This window comes from Pongo pygmaeus, chromosome 19 (genome assembly GCF_028885625.2).
Source record: "Pongo pygmaeus isolate AG05252 chromosome 19, NHGRI_mPonPyg2-v2.0_pri, whole genome shotgun sequence".
NCBI lineage: Eukaryota > Metazoa > Chordata > Mammalia > Primates > Hominidae > Pongo > Pongo pygmaeus.
The window spans coordinates 57,411,407-57,433,327 of NC_072392.2; the positions used below are offsets into that span (position 1 = coordinate 57,411,407).

At 37.4% G+C, this 21,921-nt stretch overlaps 1 protein-coding gene and 1 non-coding gene across 19 annotated transcripts in view; one reads left to right on the forward strand and one right to left on the reverse strand.

The window, feature by feature from the left end:
• The window catches only part of BCAS3 (BCAS3 microtubule associated cell migration factor), a 703,320-nt gene that overhangs the window by 270,219 nt on the left and 411,180 nt on the right, over positions 1–21,921 (forward strand). The gene's annotated exons all lie outside the window — the stretch shown is intronic.
• Positions 5,475–5,578, reverse strand: LOC129018528 (small nucleolar RNA U13). Its single transcript, XR_008495347.1, has one exon. It is a non-coding gene; the product is annotated as a small nucleolar RNA U13 (small nucleolar RNA).

Genomic DNA, 21,921 nt, shown 5'->3' on the forward strand with positions numbered 1-21,921 from the left:
GGCACAACTAACTTGCTTACCTTTAAGTTTAATTATCATTTGTTTTTGTCTCTTTTGTATGGAAGTTTTAAATTTGATGAGCATTTTATCTAGAGTTAATATTTCACTGTGCTGCTGGGCACATTTTATTTCTTACCTCTTTTTCAAATCCCATCCCATCTGTTCTAGTCACTGAGATGCTCTACCTTATCTCTGACCTTTTAGAATTTGGATATTTTAAGCACTTAACACCTATTTTTGATACCTCTTTATATTAAAGTTATTTGCCATTTAATTTATCTATAAATTCAATATGGAAATAGAAATTTTGCTTAAGCTTCTTGGCATCTCTCATGCATAGAATGGAGCCTTGCATATTGTAGTGCAAATGTTTGCTAATGCCAATGATGTTCCTACTTAACAGGTAGGAAAATCAAATAGAAATTATTTAAATGATTATGCTCTAGAACACACTCTGTATGGGAGACTGGGAATTTCTAAACCCCAAATACCAGGACCTCAGTGACCACAAAATTAATTTTATAAGGTTCTACAGAAAATTATTTAACACCAGTCGTGAAATCTATGTGTCACATGATCTGTTTGGCCCTCTTTGAGTACTACAAAAGCATGTTTTTCTGGATTCTTCCAAGAACTCTGACGGTACTTTAATCAGGCAAGGAAAAAAATTCAGTATGTGGATCTAATTATACTGAATTAAGTTGTTTTGTGGTCTATGACTTGGGATATCCTTTGCATCTGACAGTAATTTTCCTTGTAAAACACATATGTAGTAAGAAAAATAGTCCTTGTTTTCAACAGTAAGTATAAACCTTACACATATTTTGTTAACATACTTTCTCAAACAGATTCAAGTCATTTTTGTACTTAGCATGCTAATTTTGGCAAATGGCAAACTTGCTTTTGAAACAAAATCAGAAAAGTGTTAATTTTACCATTCTAGAATAATACTGTGAAATAAGTTAGTATCTTCAATTGTCAAGGGGAAAATCATCTAGTTATTCAGTATTATTAACTGATAACTATTTGATGGTCATTTTAGATAAATGCAAATATATGTTTTTAGTGTGAACATGTTCCAAATATTTCCTAGTTATGCTTTTACTAATACTCAAATTTAACTGGACTTTCTGTATTTATTTTTGTGAATCTAGCAACCCTGTGCATGACCCTACCTATAGTCATGTAATTCTTCAGTTTTTCTGCAAAAACATCATTTTTATTGAGATATAATTTACATACTATAAAATTCATTTTTAGAAGTGCAATTCAGTGGTTTTTGTTATGTTTTTAGAGTTTGCATATCATCACTAGTATCTAATTTCAGGACATTTTTGTAATCCTTAAAATAAACCACTTATCCATTAGCAGTCACTCCTCATTCCTATTTCCCCTGCTCCCCTATATACTTGGATGCTGATTAGTAATTATATAACTAAGGACAGGCTAAGTACTTTCTCTAATCTTCAAGTTACTCTTCTGTAAAATGGGGCCAATACCGATTTCAGAGTTTATTGAGGAAATAACAGAAATACTATATGTAAAATGCTTAGCAAAGCACTGGCACAGTAAATGCCAAATAAAGAGTCAATATTAGGACCTCTACTTTTGGCCAATATAGCGTTAAGAGCTGGATTAACCCTCCTACCTGAAACAACTAAACAGTGAACAGTGGTTTTTTATTTACTGTACATTAGTCATTGAAAGATGGCAATCCTTGATAGATGAAGAACAAATGAGAGGATGCCTATGGTTGCCCCAGTTTATTGCTTTGAAAGAGTTTCCAGTCATGGTGCAGGAAGGGGGAACCCTAATGGAGCCTAGTAGTCTCCCTGAATTGATGAGATATTGCTAAGAGTCCTGGGAGGCCAAGATCATAGATTCTCAATACACTGGACCACAGACATGGGAGCTGCAGAGAGAGAATCCCAGAGATCTGCAGAGGAGACATGAGAACAAAGAAAGAACTACCATCAGATCAGAAAGGCAAGAGTAAAACTATCTTTTATTAAAAAATGACATGATTGTCTATGTTGAAAAACTAAAGGATTTTATTTTATTTTTTAAAAAGAACTAATAAATGATTTTAACAAGGTTACAGGATATTAGATCAATATACAAAAATTGGTTGCATTTCTATATACTAATAACAATGAATTGATCATTTTAAAAATCCAAAAGTATATACTACTGACATTCAATAAGCAAGACTTGTACTCTGAAAGCTAGAAAATATTGCTGAGAGTAAAGACCTAAATAAATGGAGAATTAAACCATTTTCTTGTGCTAGAATACTTACCGTCATTAAAATGTCAATTCTCCCCAGATTTGTCCATAGACTCGATGTAATCTGCATCAACATCCCAGCGGGTTTTCTTTTGGTAAACATTAACAAGATAATTCTAAAATTCACATGAAAATGCATAGCACTAATGAGCAAAATAATTTTGAAAAAGAAAAAGTTGGAGAAATGTCACTACCTATATCAAGACTTACTAAAACTACAATAATCAGTAGGAATCTTGTGACCATTCCCACACATGTGGAGACAACTTATTTTTGACAAAGGTACAAAGATACAAAGTGGAGAAAGATTAGTCTTTTCAACAAATTAACTCAAATTAGATCATAGACTTAAATGTAGAACCTACAACTATGAAGTTATTAGAGCACCAAAAGAAACTTTTGTGACTTGGGTTAGGGACAGACTTTTAAAATGTGACACCAAGGTTGGACACAGTTGTAATTCCATTACTTTGGGAGGCTAAGGTGGGAGGATCGGTTGACCCCAGGAGTTCAAGACCAGACTGGGGAACATAGAAAGACTCTGTCTCTACAAAAGCAAAAAAAAATTAGCCAGGCCTGATGGTGTATGTCTGCAGTCCCACCTCCTTGGGAGGCTGAGGTGGAAGGATCGCTTGAGCCTGGGAGGTCAAGATTGCAGTGAGTCATGATCACACCACTGCATTCCAGCCTGGGGAACAGAGCAAACCCCTGTCTCAAAAAAAAAAAAAAAAGATTTTCTTTGGTTTTGGTTTTGCTTTGCAAAATTTTCTATTCCAAAGCCCATTAAAGAAAAATGGATAAACTGGATTTCATCAAAATGAAACACATCTGCTTTTTGAACAAAACCATTAAGGGAATGAAAAGATACAAGTTGTATGTCTTATGTCCACAATACCTTTAAAGAACTAACTCCCCACAGTCAGTGAATAGAGGAACTAAATTTCTCATATTTCATACATTGCTGTTGGTACGGCTTCTCTGGGAAATAATTTTGCATTTACTTAAAATATTAATATGTACTTACCATAGAACCCAGCAATTTCAGTCCTGGGGCAGATTGTTCATATTATAAAATTCATGTTGTTCAGGATGATGTCCAGATTTACTCAATGGTTTTTTTCCTGTGGTTACCATAACAAATTGCCATGAACTTGGGAGCCTAAAATATCAAAAATTATTCTCTTACTTGGAGGGCAAAAACCTAAAATCAAAATGTAAGCAAGGCTGCACTTCCTTTGGAAATTCTGAGGAAGAATTTGTTCTTTGCCCTTTCTAGCCTTTGATGGCCTTTAGCATTCTTTGAGTTATAGCCACATCACTCAGTCTCTGTCTCTCTGATTGTATTACATCCTCATTTCTGAGTCAGCTCCTCTTCTGTATTTCTTGTAAAGATACATGTGATTGTTTTAAGTACCAACCTGGATAACCCAGGGATAAGCTCCTTCTCTTAGAATTTATAACCTAATAACTTATTTTGCCAAAGAGTAACTCTGATCTTTTGAGGGATGTGGACATGTCTTTTGGGGGCTATAATTCACTTCTCTGTATTCCATCCTCTGCCTCCCAGAATTCATGTTCATGCCATATGCTGAGTATTACCTCTTTTCCCTACCAACATCCCCAAAAGTCACAACCCATTACAGCATCAACTCTAAGTCTAAATTTTTAAAAAAATATTATCAGCTCAAAGGTCCAATCTTATCATCTCAATCATCTGACTCTGGTATGGTTGAGACTCTGGAATTTATCCTAGGGCAAAATTCCTGTGCTTCTTTGGAGCTGTGAAACTACGATAAAAGTTACCTCCTGCCAAAATACAGTAGTAGAATATGCATAGGATAGACATTTCAAAAGGAAGAAATGGAAAAGAATACAAGAGTCACTGGTTTCAAACATGTTTAAAATCTAGCAGGGCAAATTCCATTGTGTTTCAAGGCCAGAGTTTCCCATCTGGCTTGAGGCACTGCACTCCTGGACTGCGGCTTCATTTTCTGGGCCTGTGGCTCTGCCCACTCCTGCCTTTGTACACACAGCTTAGGCCTTTAAGTGCACATCTCTGCCCTTGGAGTCATTCATGCATTTTATTGAAGGGTAGCACAGGTTTGCATCTAGGTAGCTCTATCAGCCTGTGTCCTGCTTGTGGAATTTTGCAAGTCCAGTAGCCGCCGCCTTCTTTTTTTTTTTTTAATCATGCCTTTGTGCCTTTCAGTCCAAGATGGCAGTGTTTCTGCAGATACTACATTCTCAAAAACCTTGTGTATCTCCTGTGTATGTCATGGGGATTCATGCCATCAGACAAGAGGACACTCCACAGATCTTTCTTGCATTTGTCTGTCTATTCCTGGCTTCTGCTGATTGAGTGGACCCATAAAACACATGCCTGATGTCTTCAGCAGAATGTTGTCAAGCTACACTCTTGGCCTTCAGAGCACATTTTCCCAACCATGAAACTCCTCATAGTAACATCTTTTTCTCCTTGGTAGGATATTCAAATACCAGAAGATCCAAAGGAAGTATTATTGAATGGTAAAATTAGAAGCACTCTGAATGGCAGTAAGGGAGATATTTGAGGTCAGGGAGAAATTTTGAAAAACTTAAAATCATATCATAAATTTTGTCATTTAGCTATGATGGAATGATAGGAACTGGATTAAACCTCTGTATCAGTTAAGATTCTACCAGAGAAACAGAATCAGTAGGGCATTAAAGAGGTGTATCAGCATATATGATTCTGGGGGCTGGCTAGGCTAGTCTGAAATCAGTAGGGCTGACCAGAAGGAAAGTCCAGGTGGAAACTGTCATGCAGGAGCTGCTGCTTCAATCTATAGGATCACAGTAGTCACATTAGCAGAATGAACCTCAAGATTACTCAGATGTAGTAAATTATAAAAATTATTTTATTTTTAAAATAAATTTTCAATTTTGGAATCATTTTAGAATTACAGAAAAGTTGTGAAGATAGTATAGAAAGTTTCTATACCATATCAAATTTCTCCTTTTTTATACTTAAAAAAATATACATATAAAATTTACTATCTTTACCATTTCTAAGTGTACAGTTCAGTGGTAATAAATACATTTATATTCCTTTTCTTCCCCTTCATTGCACCCTGCCCCACACTTCCTGGCCTCTGATAACTGCCATTCTGCTCTCTATCTTCATGAGGCCCACTGTTTTTTCTTTTTCACATCAGATGGGTAATGTGCTGACATTGTAACGAGGCTTGAGGGAGGCACATCTCACACAGCAGTGTGAAAACCCAATCATCATGCTTATGAACTACAAAAGGATCAAAGATCCACTTTTGTAGTTCCCACCTAGGAGTGAGATCATGCAACATTTCACTGTGCCTGGCTTGTTTCTCTTAACATAATGGCCTCCAGTTTCAGCTATGTTGCTGCAAATGACAGGATTTCATTCTTTTTTTTAATAGCTGAATATTTCATTGCTGTGTATACCATATATGCTTTATTTATTCATCTGTTGATGAACACTTAGAGTGATTCCATATTTTGGCTATTGTGAACAGTGCTGCAATAAACATGGAAGTACAGATATCCCTTAGATGCATTGATTTTCTTTCTTTTGGCTATATACCTGGTAGCAGAATTGCTGGATCATATGGTAATTCTATTTTTAGTTTTCTGAGTAACCTCCATACTGTGCTCCATGGTGGCTGCACTAATTTACATTTCCACCAGCAGTGTGCAAGGGTCTCTTTTCTCCACATTCTCACCAACATCTTTTATTGATTGTCCTTTTGATACAAGCCATTTTTACTAGGGTGAGATGATATCCCATTGTGGTTTTGATTTGTGTTTCTCTGATGACTAGTGATGTTGAGCATTTTTTTCGTATACCTATTGGCCATTTGTATGTCTTCTTTTGAGAAATGTGTGTTCAGGTCTTTTGCCCATTTTTAAATTTTCTTATTTTTTCTTTTGTTCCTAATGGGGTTGGATTTTGCCCATTTTAAAATTGGATTATTTGGAGGTTTTTGCTATTGAGTTACTTGAGCTCTTTATATATTGTAGTTATAAATTCTTTGTCAGATGGATAGTTTGCAAATATTTTCTTCCATTCTGTGGGTTGTTTCTTCACTTTGTTGATTATTTCTTTTTCTGTGTAGAAGCTTCTTTGCTTCAGGTAATCCCATTTGTCTATTTTTGCTTTTTTGAGGTCTTACACAAAAAGGCTTTGCCCAGACCAATGTCCTGGACTGTTTCTCCAAAGTTTTCTTTTAGTAGTTTCATAGTTTGAGGTCTTAGATTTACGTCTTTAATCGATTTTGATGTGATTTTTGTTATGGTGAGAGATAGAGGTCTAGTTTCATTCTTCTGCATAGCTATCCAGTTATCCCAGCACCACTTATTGAAAAGACTGTTCTTTTACCTTCTTATGTTCTTGGTGTCTTTGTCAAAGATGAATTGACTGTAAATGCATGGATGTATGTTTGGTTTCTCTAGTCCGTTCCATTGGTCTGTGTATCTATTTTTATGCCAGCACCATGCTGTTTTGGTTATATATACCTGTAGTAAATTTTGAAGTCAGGAAGTGTGATGCCTTCAGTTCCTTTGGCTGAGGATTGCTTTGGCTATTTGTGGTCTTTTGTGGCTCCATATAAATGTTAATTTTTTTTTTTTTTCCTATTTCTGTAAGAATGTCATTGGAATTTTGATAGGGATTGCATTGAATCTGTAAACTACTTTGGATAGTATTGTCGTTGTAACAGTATTCTTTGATCCATAAGCATGGAATATCTTCCATTTTTTTGTGTCTTCTTCAATTTCTTTCATATTTCATAGTTTTCTTTTTATAGATCTTTCACTTCTTTAGTTAGATTGAGACCTAGGAATTTTATATTTTTGTGGCTATTACAAATGGGATTGCTTTCTTGATTTCTTTTTCAGATTGTTCTCTGTAGATGTGTATAAATGCTATTGATTTTTTTTTTTTTTTTGAGATGGAGTTTCGCTCTGTCGCCCAGGCTGGAGTGCAGTGGTGCGATCTCGGCTCACTGCAAGCTCCGCCTCCCGGGTTCACGCCATTCTCTTGCCTCAGCCTCCCGAGTAGCTGGGACCACAGGCGCTCGCCACCATGCCCGGCTAATTTTTTTGTATTTTTAGTAGAGACAGGCTTTCACCGTGTTAGCCAGGATGGTCTCGATCTCCTGACCTCATGATCCGCCCGCCTCGGCCTCCCAAAGTGCTGGGATTACAGGCGTGAGCCACTGCACCCGGCCAAATGCTACTGGTTTTTGTATGTTCGTTTTGTAACTTGCAACTTTACTGAATTTGCTGATCAGCTCTAACAATTTTTTGGTGAGTTCTGTAGCCTTTTCTGGATATAAGATCATGTTGTCTGCAAACAAGGCTGATTTGAATTCTTCCTTTCCAATTTGGTTGCTCTTTATTTCTTTCTCTTGCCTAATTGCTCTGGCCAGGACTGGCAGTATTATGTTGAGTAACAGTAGTGAGAGTGGACATACTCGTCTTGTTCCAGTCTTTAGAGGAAAGGCCTTCATTTTTTCCCTGTTCAGTATGATGGTAGCTGTGGATTTGTCATATATGGTCTTTATTATTTTGAAGTATGTTGCTTCTATACCCGTTTTGATTAGGGGTTTTTTATCATAAAGGGTGTTGAATTTTATAAAATACTTTTTCAGTATCTGTTGAAATATGTGGTTTTTGTTCTCGATTCTGTTAATATGATATATCATGTTTATTGAGTTGCTTATGTTGAACCATCCTTGCAACCCTGGAATGAATCCCATTTGATATTATAAATGATCTTTTTAGTGTGTTGTTGAATTCTGTTTGCTAGTATTTTGTTGAGGATTTTCACATATATGTTCATCAGGGATATTGACCTGTAGTTTTCTTTTCTTGTTGTCATGTCCTTATCTGATTTTGGTGTCAAGGTAATGCTGGCCTTATAGAATGAGTTTGGAAGTATGTCCTCCTCTTCAATTTTTTTGAAGAGTTTGAGTACAATTGGTATTAATTCTTCTTTAAATGTTTGGTAGAATTCAGCAGTGAAGCTGTCAAGTCCTGGGCTTTTCTTGCTTTTTATGGAGGCTTTTTATTACAGCTTCAGTTTTGTTACTTGTTATTGGTTTGTTGAGGTTTTCTATTTCTTCGTGATTCAATCTTGGAGGTTGTGTGTTTCCAGAAATTTATCCATTTCTTCTAGGTTTTCCAGTTTGTTGGTGTATAATTGTTCATAGTAGTCTCTAATGATTTTTTGTGTTTCTGAGGTCTCAGTTGTTATGTGTCCTTTCTTTGTTTCTGATTTTATTTATTTAGGTCTTCTCTCTTTTTTCTTAGTCTAGCTCAAGACTTGTTGATTTTGTTTACATTTTTGAAAACCAATGTTTTGTTCTATTGATCTGTATTTCTTTTTAGCTTCAATTTCATTAGTTTCTGCTCTGATCTTTATTATTTCTGCCTTTCTACTATTTTTGGCTTTGGTTTGTTCTTGCTTCTAGTTCCTTGAGGTATATCATTAGGTTGTTTATTTGAAGCTTTTCATTTTTCTGATATAGGCATTTATTGCTATAAACTTGCCTCCTAGTACTGCTTTTGCTATATCCCATAGGTTTTGGTATATTGAAATTTTTTTTTTTTTTTTGAGATGGAGTCTCACTCTAGGCTGGAGTGCAGTGGCGCAATCTTGGCTCACTGCAACCTCTGCCTCCTGAGTTCAAGTGATTCTCCTTCCTCAGCCTCCAGAGTAACTGGGATTATAGGCGCCCGCCACCACACCTGGCTAATTTTTGTATTTTTAGTAGAGACAGAGTTTCACCATGTTGGCGAGGCTGGTCTTGAACTTCTGACCTCAAGTGATCTGCCCCCTTGGCCTACCAAAGTGCTGGGATTACAGGCGTGAGCCACCACGCCCGGCCTGTATATTGCATTTCCATTTTTCCATTTTCACTTGTTTCAAGACATTTTAAAATTTCTTTCTTAATTTCTTCATTGACCCATTGGTCACTCAAGAAGCATGTTTTTTAATTTCTATGTGTTTATATATTTTCCCCAGTTCTTCTTATTAAGTTCTAGTTTTAGTCCGTTGTGGCCAGAAAAGATATTTGATATGCTTTTTATTTTAAAAAGTTTTGTTCAGATTTGTTTTATGACCTAAGATATGGTCTCTTCTGGAGAATGTCCCATGTGCTAGTAAAGAAAATGTATGCTGCCGCAGTTGGATAAAATGTTCTCTAAATATCAGTTAGGCTTGTTGGATCTAGTGTGTAGTTTAACTCTGCTGTTTCATTGTTGATTTTATGTCTGAATGATTTGTCCATTACTGGAGTGGGGTCTCCTTCTTTTATAGTATTACAGTCTATCTCTGTTTTAGATCTATTAATATTTTCTTTATAGACTTGAGATATCCATTGTTGGTTGAATATTTATAATTGTTACATATGTTTGCTTAATTGACCCCTTTATCATTGTATAGTGTCCTTTTCTGTCTCTTTTTATAATCTTAGATTGGTTGTCTATTTTTTCATATAAGTATAGCTATTCCTGCTCTATTTTGGTTTCCAGATACGTGGAGTATCTTTTCTCACCCCTTCACTTTCAGTCTATGTGTGTCTTTATAGGTGAAGTGGATTTCTTGAAGGCAGCATGTAACTTGGTCTTGTTTCTTTATCCATTCAGCCACTCCGTGCCTTTTAGTTGGATAATCGAGACCATTTACATTCAGCGTTATTATTGATAAGTAAGAAGATACTACTGCCATTCTTTTGCTTGTTTTCTGGTTGTTTCTTTCTTAGTGCCTTCCTTTGTGGGTAAGTTATTTTCTCTGGTATTATGCTGTTAATTTGTTGCATTTCTTTTTAGTGAGTCTGTTACAGGATTTTGTGTTACAAGTTTTTGTGTTGTGGTTACCAGGAGGCTTATAGAGACATCTTATAATAGATATAACAAGCTATTTTAAACAGACTACAACTTATCTTAGATCACAAATAGAAGAGTAGAAACAAAGGCAGGCAAAAAGAACATGTAAAAAAAATTTATACTTTTACTCCATCAACCCAACTTTTTTTTTTTTTTTTTTGAGACCAAGTCTTACTCTGTTACCCAGTGGCACGATCTTGGCTCATTGCAACCTCCGTCTCCTGGGTTTAAGTGATTCTTCTACCTCAGCCTCCTGAGTAGCTGGGATTACAGACATGTGCCACCACGTCCAGCTAATTTTTTTGTGTTTTTAGTAGAGACAGGGTTTCACTGCATTGGCTAGGCTAGTCTTGATCTCCTGACCTCAAATGATATGCCCTCCAAAAGTGCTGGGATTGCAGGTGTGAGTTACCACGCCTGGCGCCCCCAGCATCTTGACTTTTGGTTGTATCAGTTTATATTTTTTATATTACCTATAACAGGTTGCTAATAGCGATTATTACTTTTGATAGATTTATCTTTTGGGTTTCATACTAGAGTTATGAGTGGATTGTACACCACCATTTCAGTTATAGAGTATTTTGTGTTTCACCATGTACTTTTTACCAGTGGGTTTTATACCTTGAAAAGCTTTCTTTTAGCACATCAGAGTTTTCTTGGTTCAGATTGAATTATTCTCGTTAGCATTTCTTGTTAGGTGGGTCAGGTGGTGGCGAATTATTTGTTTTTGTTTGTCTCAGAAATACTTTATTTCCCCTTCATATTTCAAGTATAATTTTGCTGAATACAGTATTCTTGGATGGCAATGTTTTCTCCTTGAGCACTTTGAAAATGTTGTTATACTCCCTCCTGGCTTGTATGATTTACATTGGGAAGTCTGTTGCCAGGCAAATTGGAGATGCAGTATTTGCTTCTTTTCTCGTGCTGCTTTTAGGATCTTCTCTTTGTCCTTGACCTTTGAGAGTTTCATTATTATACATGTTAGAGTATTTTTATTTGGGTTGAGTGTTTGTTGTTCTCAGTCCTTCCTATAACTGGATATTTATATCTTTCTTAAGTTTTAGAAAGTTTTCCATTATTATTTCTTTGGCTGCATTTTCTACCCTTTAGTCTTATCTCCCTCTTGAATACCAATAATTCTTAGATTTGGTCTTTTGAGGTAATTGTCTGCATCCTGTTGGTGGTATTCATTCCTTTTTGTTCTTTTTCCTTCCCCCACCGCCCCCCACACCGCCGATTGTATTTTCAAATAGCCAGTATTTTAGGTCACTGATTCTTTCCTTCACTTGGTCCATTCCACTGTTGAGAGTCTCTGATGACTTCTTCAGTTCAGCAAATGTGTTTCTCAGTTCCAAGATTTCCATATTTTTTCCCAATCTCTTTGTTTAATTTCTCTGATAAATTTCTGAATGGCTTAATTTCTGAATTGCTTTTCTGTGTGTTTTTTGTTGTTGTTGTTGTTGTTGTTTTGGAGATCACTGAGTTTCCTTAAAACTGCTATTTTGAATTCTTGGTCAGAGGGCTCACAGATCACTCTTTCATTAGGATCTGTCACTGGAGTTTTGCTTTGTCCACTGGGGAGGTCATAATTCCCTACTTGCTGTTGTTTTTTCCGTGTATATATCTATATCTTTGCATTGATACTTTATTTCAGTTTTATCTGTCTACCTTGTTTTGTTTTTATTGGGTATATTTTGCTTAGTGCATTTTTTTAAATCCTTTTAGAGTCAGGGCTCATTTCGTTGCCCAGGCTGGAGTACAGTGGTGCAGTCATTGCTCACTGTAATCTTGAACTCTTGGGCTGGAGCAATCCTCTAACCTCAGCCTCCTGAGTAGCTAGGACTACAGGCACATGACACCATACCTGGTTAACTTTAAAAAGAATTTTTTTGTTGTTGTTGTTAGAGACAGACTCTCATTGTGTTGCCCTGCCTGTCACAAACTCCTGGCCTGAAGTGATCCTCTCACCTGCCTTGGCTTTTCAAGGCACTGGAATTACGAGCATGAGGCAGCGTGTCTGGCCTGTCAGTGAATCTTTACAACTAAGTTGTTGCCTTTTTTTTTGGATATAGGTGGTACCTAAAGCCCAGGTTCACCTTGGCTCTGCTAAATGATTGTAGTACTGCCTATCCTGATTTGGGAGCATCCCAAAGTGGTTATCCCCACAGTGTATCAAGTCTGGCTAGGGGTTTGTGCCCAGGGACCTTTGTAATCTATTTCCTACTGCATGGTGCTGCTGAACAGCCACTCTAATTTGGTGTCTCCTTTGGCCAAGTAATGGAACAGAGTTTCCAGGGCTAGGGATGGTAGTCTAGCCTCCCCACTTTGTCTTGGCCTGTCCTCAGGGTTTGTTTCTCACATCAGGCAGCCACGATACTTCCTGCCAGTTAAGGCAAGGATAGTTTTCCCGCCAGAGCACTCAAGATGGTGGGAAAGCTGGTTTACCACCTCAATGTCACTTTTTTCAGTATAGTCACCATGAGTGGGGGGGGGGGGGAGATTTTCTGTGCTCTTGATGCCAGGCAGAACTGGGGGAGGGGCATCACAGATCTGGAAGTCTGAATCTCTTACCATTCACTCTGAGGTTTTTTTTTTACATCTCTGTGGCCTCAGGAAGTGTCTCATCCTCATATTTGAGTTCTGAGTGTTGCTGGTTAAAATCTTGGTACTATATATTTGTTTTTGGTTTTCTGCAGGGGTAGAGAAGCCAGCTATAGCTTCTATACCACCGTTTTGGAACTGGAAGTCTCCATCTTCTAGTAGAAATTATTTTAAAGCATCTATTATTACTATGCTCAGTGATATGAAGGAAAATATGCTTCTTTTAAATAAAAGGGTAAGAAATGTCAGCAGAGAAAGAGAAAATACAGGAAATTACCTAGTGAAAAGTCTACAACTTAAAAATACAATATCAAAAATAAAAATGAAATGGATGTGTTAACAGTAGAATTTGATTGAATAAATGAATTTGAAGGTAGATCACTAGAAATTTCCAAACCAAATGAGTGAAAAAATAGAAAATAAGTAGAGCCTTAGCAACTTGTGGGACAATATCAGAGCCAACATACATGTAGTTATTGCAGAAGGTGAGGAGAGTAAGGGAGGAAAAAAAATCTAAAAGTGGGAAAGTTTCCACTTTTGTTGAAAGACATACATTTACAACTTCAAAAAGATAAGCAAACAACACATAAGATTAAATACAACAAAAACCATGTCAAAGGACATCATAGTCATTTTTCTGAAAACCAAAGTAAGGAGGAAATCTTGAAAGTAGGCAGACGAAAGTAATGCATTGCACACAGAGAAAGTACATTTTAACACACTATTGACTTCTCACTGGAAACCATGGAAGTCAGAAGACAGTGGAATAACATGTCTGAAGGACTCAAAGAATAAAATATTGGCCACCTGAAGTTTTCCATCAAACAACAATATCTCTCAAGGATGAAGGAGCAGTAAAGCCAGGACATCCACACTAGAAATTATGCTAATGGCACATAATACCAGAAGCAAACTTGCATCTTTAGGAAATAGTGAAGAATATGGTCATTTCTTGTTGAATAGAAAGGATGATTTTTCCCTTTTAAAAATTTGTGTCTAATATATGGGAATGATTGAATTAGTTTGTGGGTATTGTATTATATGTACATGTAATGCATAAGAGGACTGTAGCACAAAGATGGAGGATGCTAGGGTGGAGGCAGGTATATGGAGCTGTACTATTGCAAGATTCAATGTTGCTATACATAAAAAATCAATGCTTCAATGAAAATGGCATACTAGAAAATGTTCAGTTAATACAAAAGACAGGAAAGGAAAGGCAGAAGCACAAGAAAAAGAGGGATAAACAGAAAACAGATATTAAATGGTATATCAAAATTCAACCATATAGAAATTAAATATTAATGTACTCCAATATAAAGGAAGAAATTGCCTATAAGGTAGTGTTGAATATAGAGACATTAATATGATAGTAAATGTATGTTAAAAGATACATCATCCAAATAAGAAACATAAGAATATTGGAAATTCAACTATATTAGTATCAACTAAAATAGAATTTAAGACAAAGCCTATTACCAGAGATATTTTGTACTGTTCAAAAGTCAAATTATCAGGAAAATTTAAATGTATGCACGTAGACTCAGTTTTAAATGCACATAATTTAAATGCATCTTGACATTTTGAGCTGGATGATAAAAAATAAAATAAATGTATGCATCTAAAACTGAGTTTTAAAATACATTAAATAAAATCAGAATTAATAGGATGAATAATTCTACAATCAGCATTGTTGATTTTAATACCACTTTCTTGATGTTGACAGAATAGAGAAAAAAGACATAAATTATTAGAATAACACTACTAGCTACATTGGCCTATTAGATAACCAAACCCAACAACTGCAGAATACCTATTATTTTCAATTATGACATCATGCCTAGTTTGAATGGATATGAAACAGTGGATAATAGATGATACTTAAGCCAGAGGCAAAACATTTATTATTGATGGATTTGGATGGCAATCACAGTGCAGTGCAGGGTACTGTAGGCTTGATAAGCAGCTTGATTCCAGTCATTTCCATCAGTGAATAGAACCTTACCTTGGCCGTGAGTGATCCAGATTGTTCAATTAGCAGCTATGATTTGTTTGCAGAACTCATGGCCCCAAAGAGGTGCATTTGTAATTTCCTAGTGTTTAGTCTTCCTTGTGGCAGATGAGACCACTGGCCAGGCCATTGCCAGCTGAGGAAAAGTCAGTAAAAATAAAACTTCTAGAGGGTTTTCAGAATTAGGAGTTGGCGAACTTTTTCTTTGAAGGACCAGATAATAAGTATCTTTGACTCTGCGTTCCATATGGTCTCTATACTCAGCTCTCCTGCTGTCATACAAAAGCTTCCATAGGCAGTACATAAACGAATGGGCACAGTTGGCCCACCACCGTCATAGGTTTTGCCTAACCCTGAATTAAAGCTGGGGTGATGGCTTTGCATTATTCTACCATGCTGGTTGCTCCTTATTTCAATCAACCTTCCAGAGTTGTTGGGGTTATACAGCTGTCAAGGCCCAGTGGGCATCATCAGGTTTCATCTTAGCTGAGCCGTCAGTCAGTCAGGCCCAGGTATTTAAAGGAAGCTCTGTGAATCCAGTGCCTCTTGAGCCAGTGGCATGCTTCAGATAGTGGAATAAAAGATAAAGTGGCTGTAATACCCAAGGTTCTGCTCAAACAGACTGGCTGTACTCTGGAATATACCATTTCCATTTGAATAGCGGTCCCTGTTGGTTGGGCTCTTCCCACCTTGTTCATTTTCAAATTTTAGTTGACCCATCCCCAAGTGGGTCTAGAAAGTCACGAGGCCTCCATGGGTCAATTGTTCAATTACAATTAGAACTTTGTAGCTGGTTAATAGCAGCCTTCTAAAAAAGGGAGTGTACTTGGTGGCTGCATCAGGCAGGTGGCGATGTTGTACTGAGATAACACCTCTGAGTACTTCAGCAGCCATTAAGTCTTTACCTAAATGTTTTACTCTTGGAATCCTATGTTGTTTCTGCTGTATAATATGGGAAGGAACTGGAAGTCTAATAGGTGGTCTGTTGTGCAGTTGTCCCACTATCACCTTGGTGTACATGTTCGATGATATCCTCTGGTACAAGCATTTAAGTACAGTCATGTAAGCCATTAATACCAGTTATGTATTCATCAACATAAGTCACAGTGATAGTACATTGAATCGGACTAAAGGGTCCCACCATTTTATATCCCATTCCAGTGTATTTTTCCTCCATGAAAAGCATGGACTAGTGTTTTTAATGTGCACATGCCAGTTGCTCCAGTGACAACTGCCCTTTAGTAATGTTATCCCCTGTGTGCATGGCAGGGGAAGCTACCATTTGGATAAGGTGGGACAGCTAGGATGTTGGGCTTTTATCTCACTTGGCCTTTTTTTTTTCCTTTTTTTTGAGACAGGGTCTTGCTTGCTCTGTCATGCAGGCTAGAGTGTAGTAGTGCAATCATTGTTCACTGCAGCCTTGAACTCCTGGGCTCAAGAGATCCTCCACCTCAGCCTCCCAAGTAGCTGGGACTACATACAGGTGCATACCACCATGCCCAGCTAATTTTTATCAACATTTTTTAGAGAGGGTGTTGCTATGTTGCCCAGGCTGGTCTTGAATCCATGGCCTCAAGAGATCCTCCCACTTTGGCCTCCCAAAGCTCTGAGATTGCAGGCATGGGTCGCTGTGTCCAGCCTGAAAGTGCACGTGTTTTTATCAGTTCTGAAGGATAACAAATGTTGAAGTACATGGCTGGGAATGTCTCTAGAACTTGTATTTTAATTCCCTTTTTTATATTTCTATATGTTTTCATTAAACATAACCTCATCAAATGGCTTGGACTTTGGCAAGGTAGTTATTGCTATATGCAGTTATCTTTATGATAACTCTCTTGGTCTTGAGACTTTTTATCCAAGCACTGTCTGCTCTTGGGTTTTCTTTCTTTTCCAGTAGGGTTAGAAAGGGCGTTGTTATTTGAATCATTAGGCATACTTTTGGCCATAGAAAGAAAACCACATTTAACAATGGTTTTTTAAAATCAGTGTTTGTTTTTTATCACGTTATAAAATGTTTGCTGCTGGTCTTGGCTGAATGATGTCTTTGTGACTTTTTTTGCTCTTTCCCTCATGATTCCTTTATAAATGTCACTTCCCTGGGCATCATTTCAGACTTCAAGGCAATAAGATGGGGAGAAAGGGCAGCATCAGTGATGTTAATTTCCTTTATCAGGAAAGCAGATACTGTTCCAGAATCCTGCAATAGCCACCTGCCTTTGAGTGATCATAACTATGTCACCACTTGTTGTAAAAGAGGCTAGGCAATCACAGATTAAGTATCTGTGGTGGCATCCAGTGAAGGAGTGAATGTTGGAGATGGATGTTGGATTTGCCTCTCAGTAGTTAAATCTATATAAATCATCACCACAATCAAGATATAGAATAGTGTTCTTATCTCAGAAACAACTTTCCTCCTGCCCTTTTTGGTCAGTGCTCTCTGCCCTGCTGCTGCCCTAGACAACCATTGCTATTACCTTATTATTAAAATATATATATATGAAGGAGTCTTGCTCTGTCCCCCAGGCTGGAGGTCAGTGGTGTAATCTCAGCTCACTGCAACCTCCACCTCCCGGGTTCAAGTGATTCTCCTGCCTCAGCCTCCTGAGTGGCTGGGATTATAGGCGCATGAACCACACCTGGCTAGTTCTTGTGTTTTTAGTAGAGACAGGGTCTCACCATGTTGGCCAGGCTGGTCTTGAACTCCTGACCTCAAGTGATCCACCCGCCTCAGCCTCCCATAGTGCTAGGATTACAGGCGTGAGCCACCACACCCGGCCTAAAAATATTTTTTCTTTAATTTCTAAGGTTTGATATGGGGTTGGAGGGAATGCTGTTGCTGGTCACTTTATTTTCTAGCTTGGTATTGCTGATCAGTACCAGAGTTATTATTTAAGTATTCTAAAAATGCATATTTCTTGGTCATCCCCCCTCCTACCCAAATAACTACTGAATCATAATTCTGAAGGTAGGACCACAGGATGTGCATTTTATACAGATCACCTAAGTGCTTCTTATCACACTAAAGTTTAACAATCTCTGCTTTAGATTTTTTTAGGATGTTAATCCCAAAATGTTATCATTCTTATTAATTGAGGTTGTTATTGAGTTTTTGCTGGTGAATTCACAGCCTTATAAGATGCTGATTTCTACGTCTTAGATGCTGAAATGTAGTAACATTTAGTTCTAGTACCCAATCCTCTTGTTTCATATGTACTTTGACTTCAACCCATTTTGTGAATTAATTTTTTTAAGTTTTGATAAAATGTTGAACATAGTTGAAAACACTCTTTAGAAATTGTATGTTCCATATGAGTATATCTACTATATTAGATATTGGTTTCCCCAAATACTACAGTTTTGAATTCTCAAATCAATGAAATATTTAAAAATGAATAACTCAGATTACAAAAAGTATTTGTATAAATCAGAATTACTGGACTATGACTACAGTACGTTTTAAAGAACAAATATATTAGCATTTTAGAGGCCTGATTGGTTTCTGATTAGCCAAATTTTATATCATTATAATGAGAAATAAATGTGAGATATTATAAATATGCTAAATAATACAGGAAACATTTAATGAATGGTAAATTACATAACCTAACATAAATTTGCAAAACATTTAATTAAACACTGTAATACTGTATTTGTATCTCATTAGTTAAGAACTCTGACATTTGTATACTTAAAAACTCTAAATTGGTAATAACGAGTGCCCTAATGAGGATTCCCAGATTAAGTTAAGTGCTGTTTGCTTGAGTTTTTCTTCTTATGACACATTTTTATGCTGAATGGAAGGAAACTTAATAAGAACATCTGGTTATACCTTTTACCCATAGTATATTCAAGCCATTTGTTTAACGCAACCCCAGATGTGAAATGAGCCACGATAGGCACAGATAAAAATGCTGGTTTAGGCTTCTCAGCCTAAACTGCTTATCTTCCTTTGAGCATAGGACAGCAAAGGCATCTCTAAGAACTAAGGGGGCTATTAAAAGGAACCACAAACTATAAAAAGAGGCTATAGAACTTCACTTTCAGCAAACTGGCTAGTTAGTGTTCTTTTCATTTTTTTATGACAGATTTATTGAGGTATAATTCACATACATAAAGTTCACCATTTTATAGTGTACAGTTCAGTAGTTTTTTAGTATACTCACAGAGTTACACATTGATCGCTACCATTCAATTCAAGAACATTTTCAGCACCCCAAAATGAACCTTGTACCTATCCAAGTCACTCTCCATCCCCCTCTCCCTGCTCCTCTGCAATTACTAATTTATTTTCTGTATCTGTGGATTTGCTTATTTTATACATTTCATATAAAATGGAATAATACAATATGTGGCCTTTTATGTCTGCTTTCTTTCACTTTGCATAATGCTTCAAAGTTCATCCATTTTTAAGTATGCATCAGAAACTTCATTCCTATTCATGGATGAGTAAATACTATTTCATTATATGGATATATGACATTTTGTTTATTCATTTATCAGTTGATAGACATTTAAGTTATTTCCACATTTGGGCTTAGGAATCCAGCTGTGAACATTTGTATGTAGTTTTTTGCTTTTTTTTTTTTGAGGTGTAGTCTTGCTCTGTTGCTCAGGCTGGAGTGCAGTGGCTCACTGCAAGCTCTGCCTCCCGGGTTCACGCCATTCTCCTGCCTCAGCCTCCTGAGTAGCTGGGACTACAGGCGCCTGCCACCACACCCGGCTAATTTTTTGTATTTTTAGTAGAGATGGGGTTTCACCATGTTAGCCAGGAAGGTCTCCATCTCCTGACCTCGTGATCCGCTCGCCTCGGCCTCCCAAAGTGCTGGGATTACAGGCTTGAGCCACCGCGGCCTGTATATAGGTTTTTGTCTGAATGTATGTTTTTAGTTCTCTTGAATATCTATCTAGGAGTGAAAATGCTGGGTCATATGGTAACTTTATGTTATACTTTTGGAAACAATTTTTTTAAAACTTTTATTTTTTAGAGCTGAAGTCCTGCTCTGTTGCACAGGCTGGAGTGCAGTGGCTTAATCATAGCTCACTGCAGCCTCAAATTCCTGGGCACCAGCGATCCTCCCACCTCAGCCTCCCAAATGATTGGGACTATAGGCACATGCCACCACACCTGGCTATTTTTCTTTTTTCTTTTTGTAGACACAAGGTTTCACTGTGTTGCCCAGGCTTATCTCTGTGGCTTCAGGTGAACCTTCCACTTCAGCCTCCCAAAGTACTGGGATTACAGGCGTGAGCCATTGCATTTGGCAGAAGCACTTTCTAAGTGGCTACACCATTTATATTTCCCCTATGGAAATTTGAGGGTTTCAGTTTCTGCACATTGTCACCAAAACTTGTTATCATCTTTTTTATTTTAGCCATTCTTTTGGGTATGAAGTGGTATCTCATTGTGGTTTTTATTTGCATTTCTTTAATGACTAATGATGTTGAGAGTCTTTTCATATGCTATTGGCCATTTGTTTATCTTCTTTGGAGAAATATTTGTCCCAGTCCTTTGCTTACTTTTAATTGGGTTGTCTTTATGTTGTTGAATTGTTTAAGTTATTTATGTATTCTAGATACTAGATCTTTATCAGATGTATTATTTGCAAATACTTTACCCCATTCATTTTATGGCTTTTTAAACTTTCTTAATGGTATTCTTTTTTTTTTTTTTTTTTTTGAAACAGGGTCTCACTCTGTCTCCCAGGGTAAAATGCAGTGGTGCAATCACAGCTCACACCAATCTTGACCTCCCTGGGCTCAAGCAATACTCCCACCTCAGCCTCCTGAGTAGCGGGGACTACAGGCGCACACCACTATGCCCAGCTAATTTTTCTATTTTTTTGCAGAGACAGGATTTCACCATGTTGCCCAGTCTAGTCTTGAACTTGTGGGGTCAAGTGATCTGCCCACCTCAGCCTGCCAAAGTGTTGGGATTATAGACAGGAGCCACTCTACCTGATCTTTCTTTCTTTCTTTTTCTTTCTTTCTTTCTTTCTTTCTTTCTTTCTTTCTTTCTTTCTTTCTGTCTGTCTGTCTGTCTGTCTGTCTGTATTTATTTATTTATTTTTTGGAGACAGATTTTCACGCTGCTGGCATGCAGTGGCACCAGTATGGCTCACTGCAGCTTCAAGCTCCTGGGCTGAAGCGATTCTCCCACCGTAGCCTCTTAAGTAGCTGGAACTACAGACATGTGCCACCATGCCAGCTAATTTGTTTTTATTTTTTGTAGAGACAGGTCCTTGCTATGTTGCACAGGCTACCCTTGAACTCCTGGCCTCCAGCAATCCTCCCACTTCCCCCTCCCAAAGTGCTGGGATTATAGGCATGAGCTACCATGCCCAGCCAATGTATTCTTTGTACACGCAAAGTTTTTAATGTTGAAGAAGTATGATTTGTCTACTTTGACTTGGGTTGCTTATAGGTGATCTCGATTAAGAGTCCAAGTAAGAGACTAATATAGTAACCTTGTAGATGATAGTGTTTTAAGTGTATTTTTTTTTTTTCTTGAGACAGGGTCTCGCTCTTTCACCCAGGCTGAAGTGCAGTGGCATGATCTTGACTCACTGCAGCCTCTGCCTCCTCCCAGGTTCAAGCAATTCTCCTGCCTCAGTCTCCCTAGTAGCTGGGATTACAGGCATGTGCCACCACACCCAGCTAATTTTTATATTTTTAGTAGGGACAGGGTTTCACCATGTTGGCCAGGCTGGTCTGGAACCCCTTACCTCAAGTGATCTGCCTGCCTTGGTTTTCCAAACTACTAGGATTACCTACATGAGCCACTGTGCCCAGCCACAAGAGTGATAGCAGTATGTTGATAGCAGTGAAAATAGACATTTGGTCAGAGTTGTAATATATTTTTATGAAGACAATAATAATAATAGCAAACATCTTTGTATAGTGCTTATTAAGTGCTAGGCACTGTTCTAAGTGCTGTATGTAATAACTCATACCCAACAACCCTATGAAATTGGCATAATTATTCCTATTTTGCAAATGAAGAATCTCAAGGCACAGAGCTGGTAATTAACTTTCATATGGCCGTATAGCTTGTAAGTGGTAGATATATTTACTGTGATATATTGCCTCTAGGTAAAGCTTATAATATATATGGCTTTATA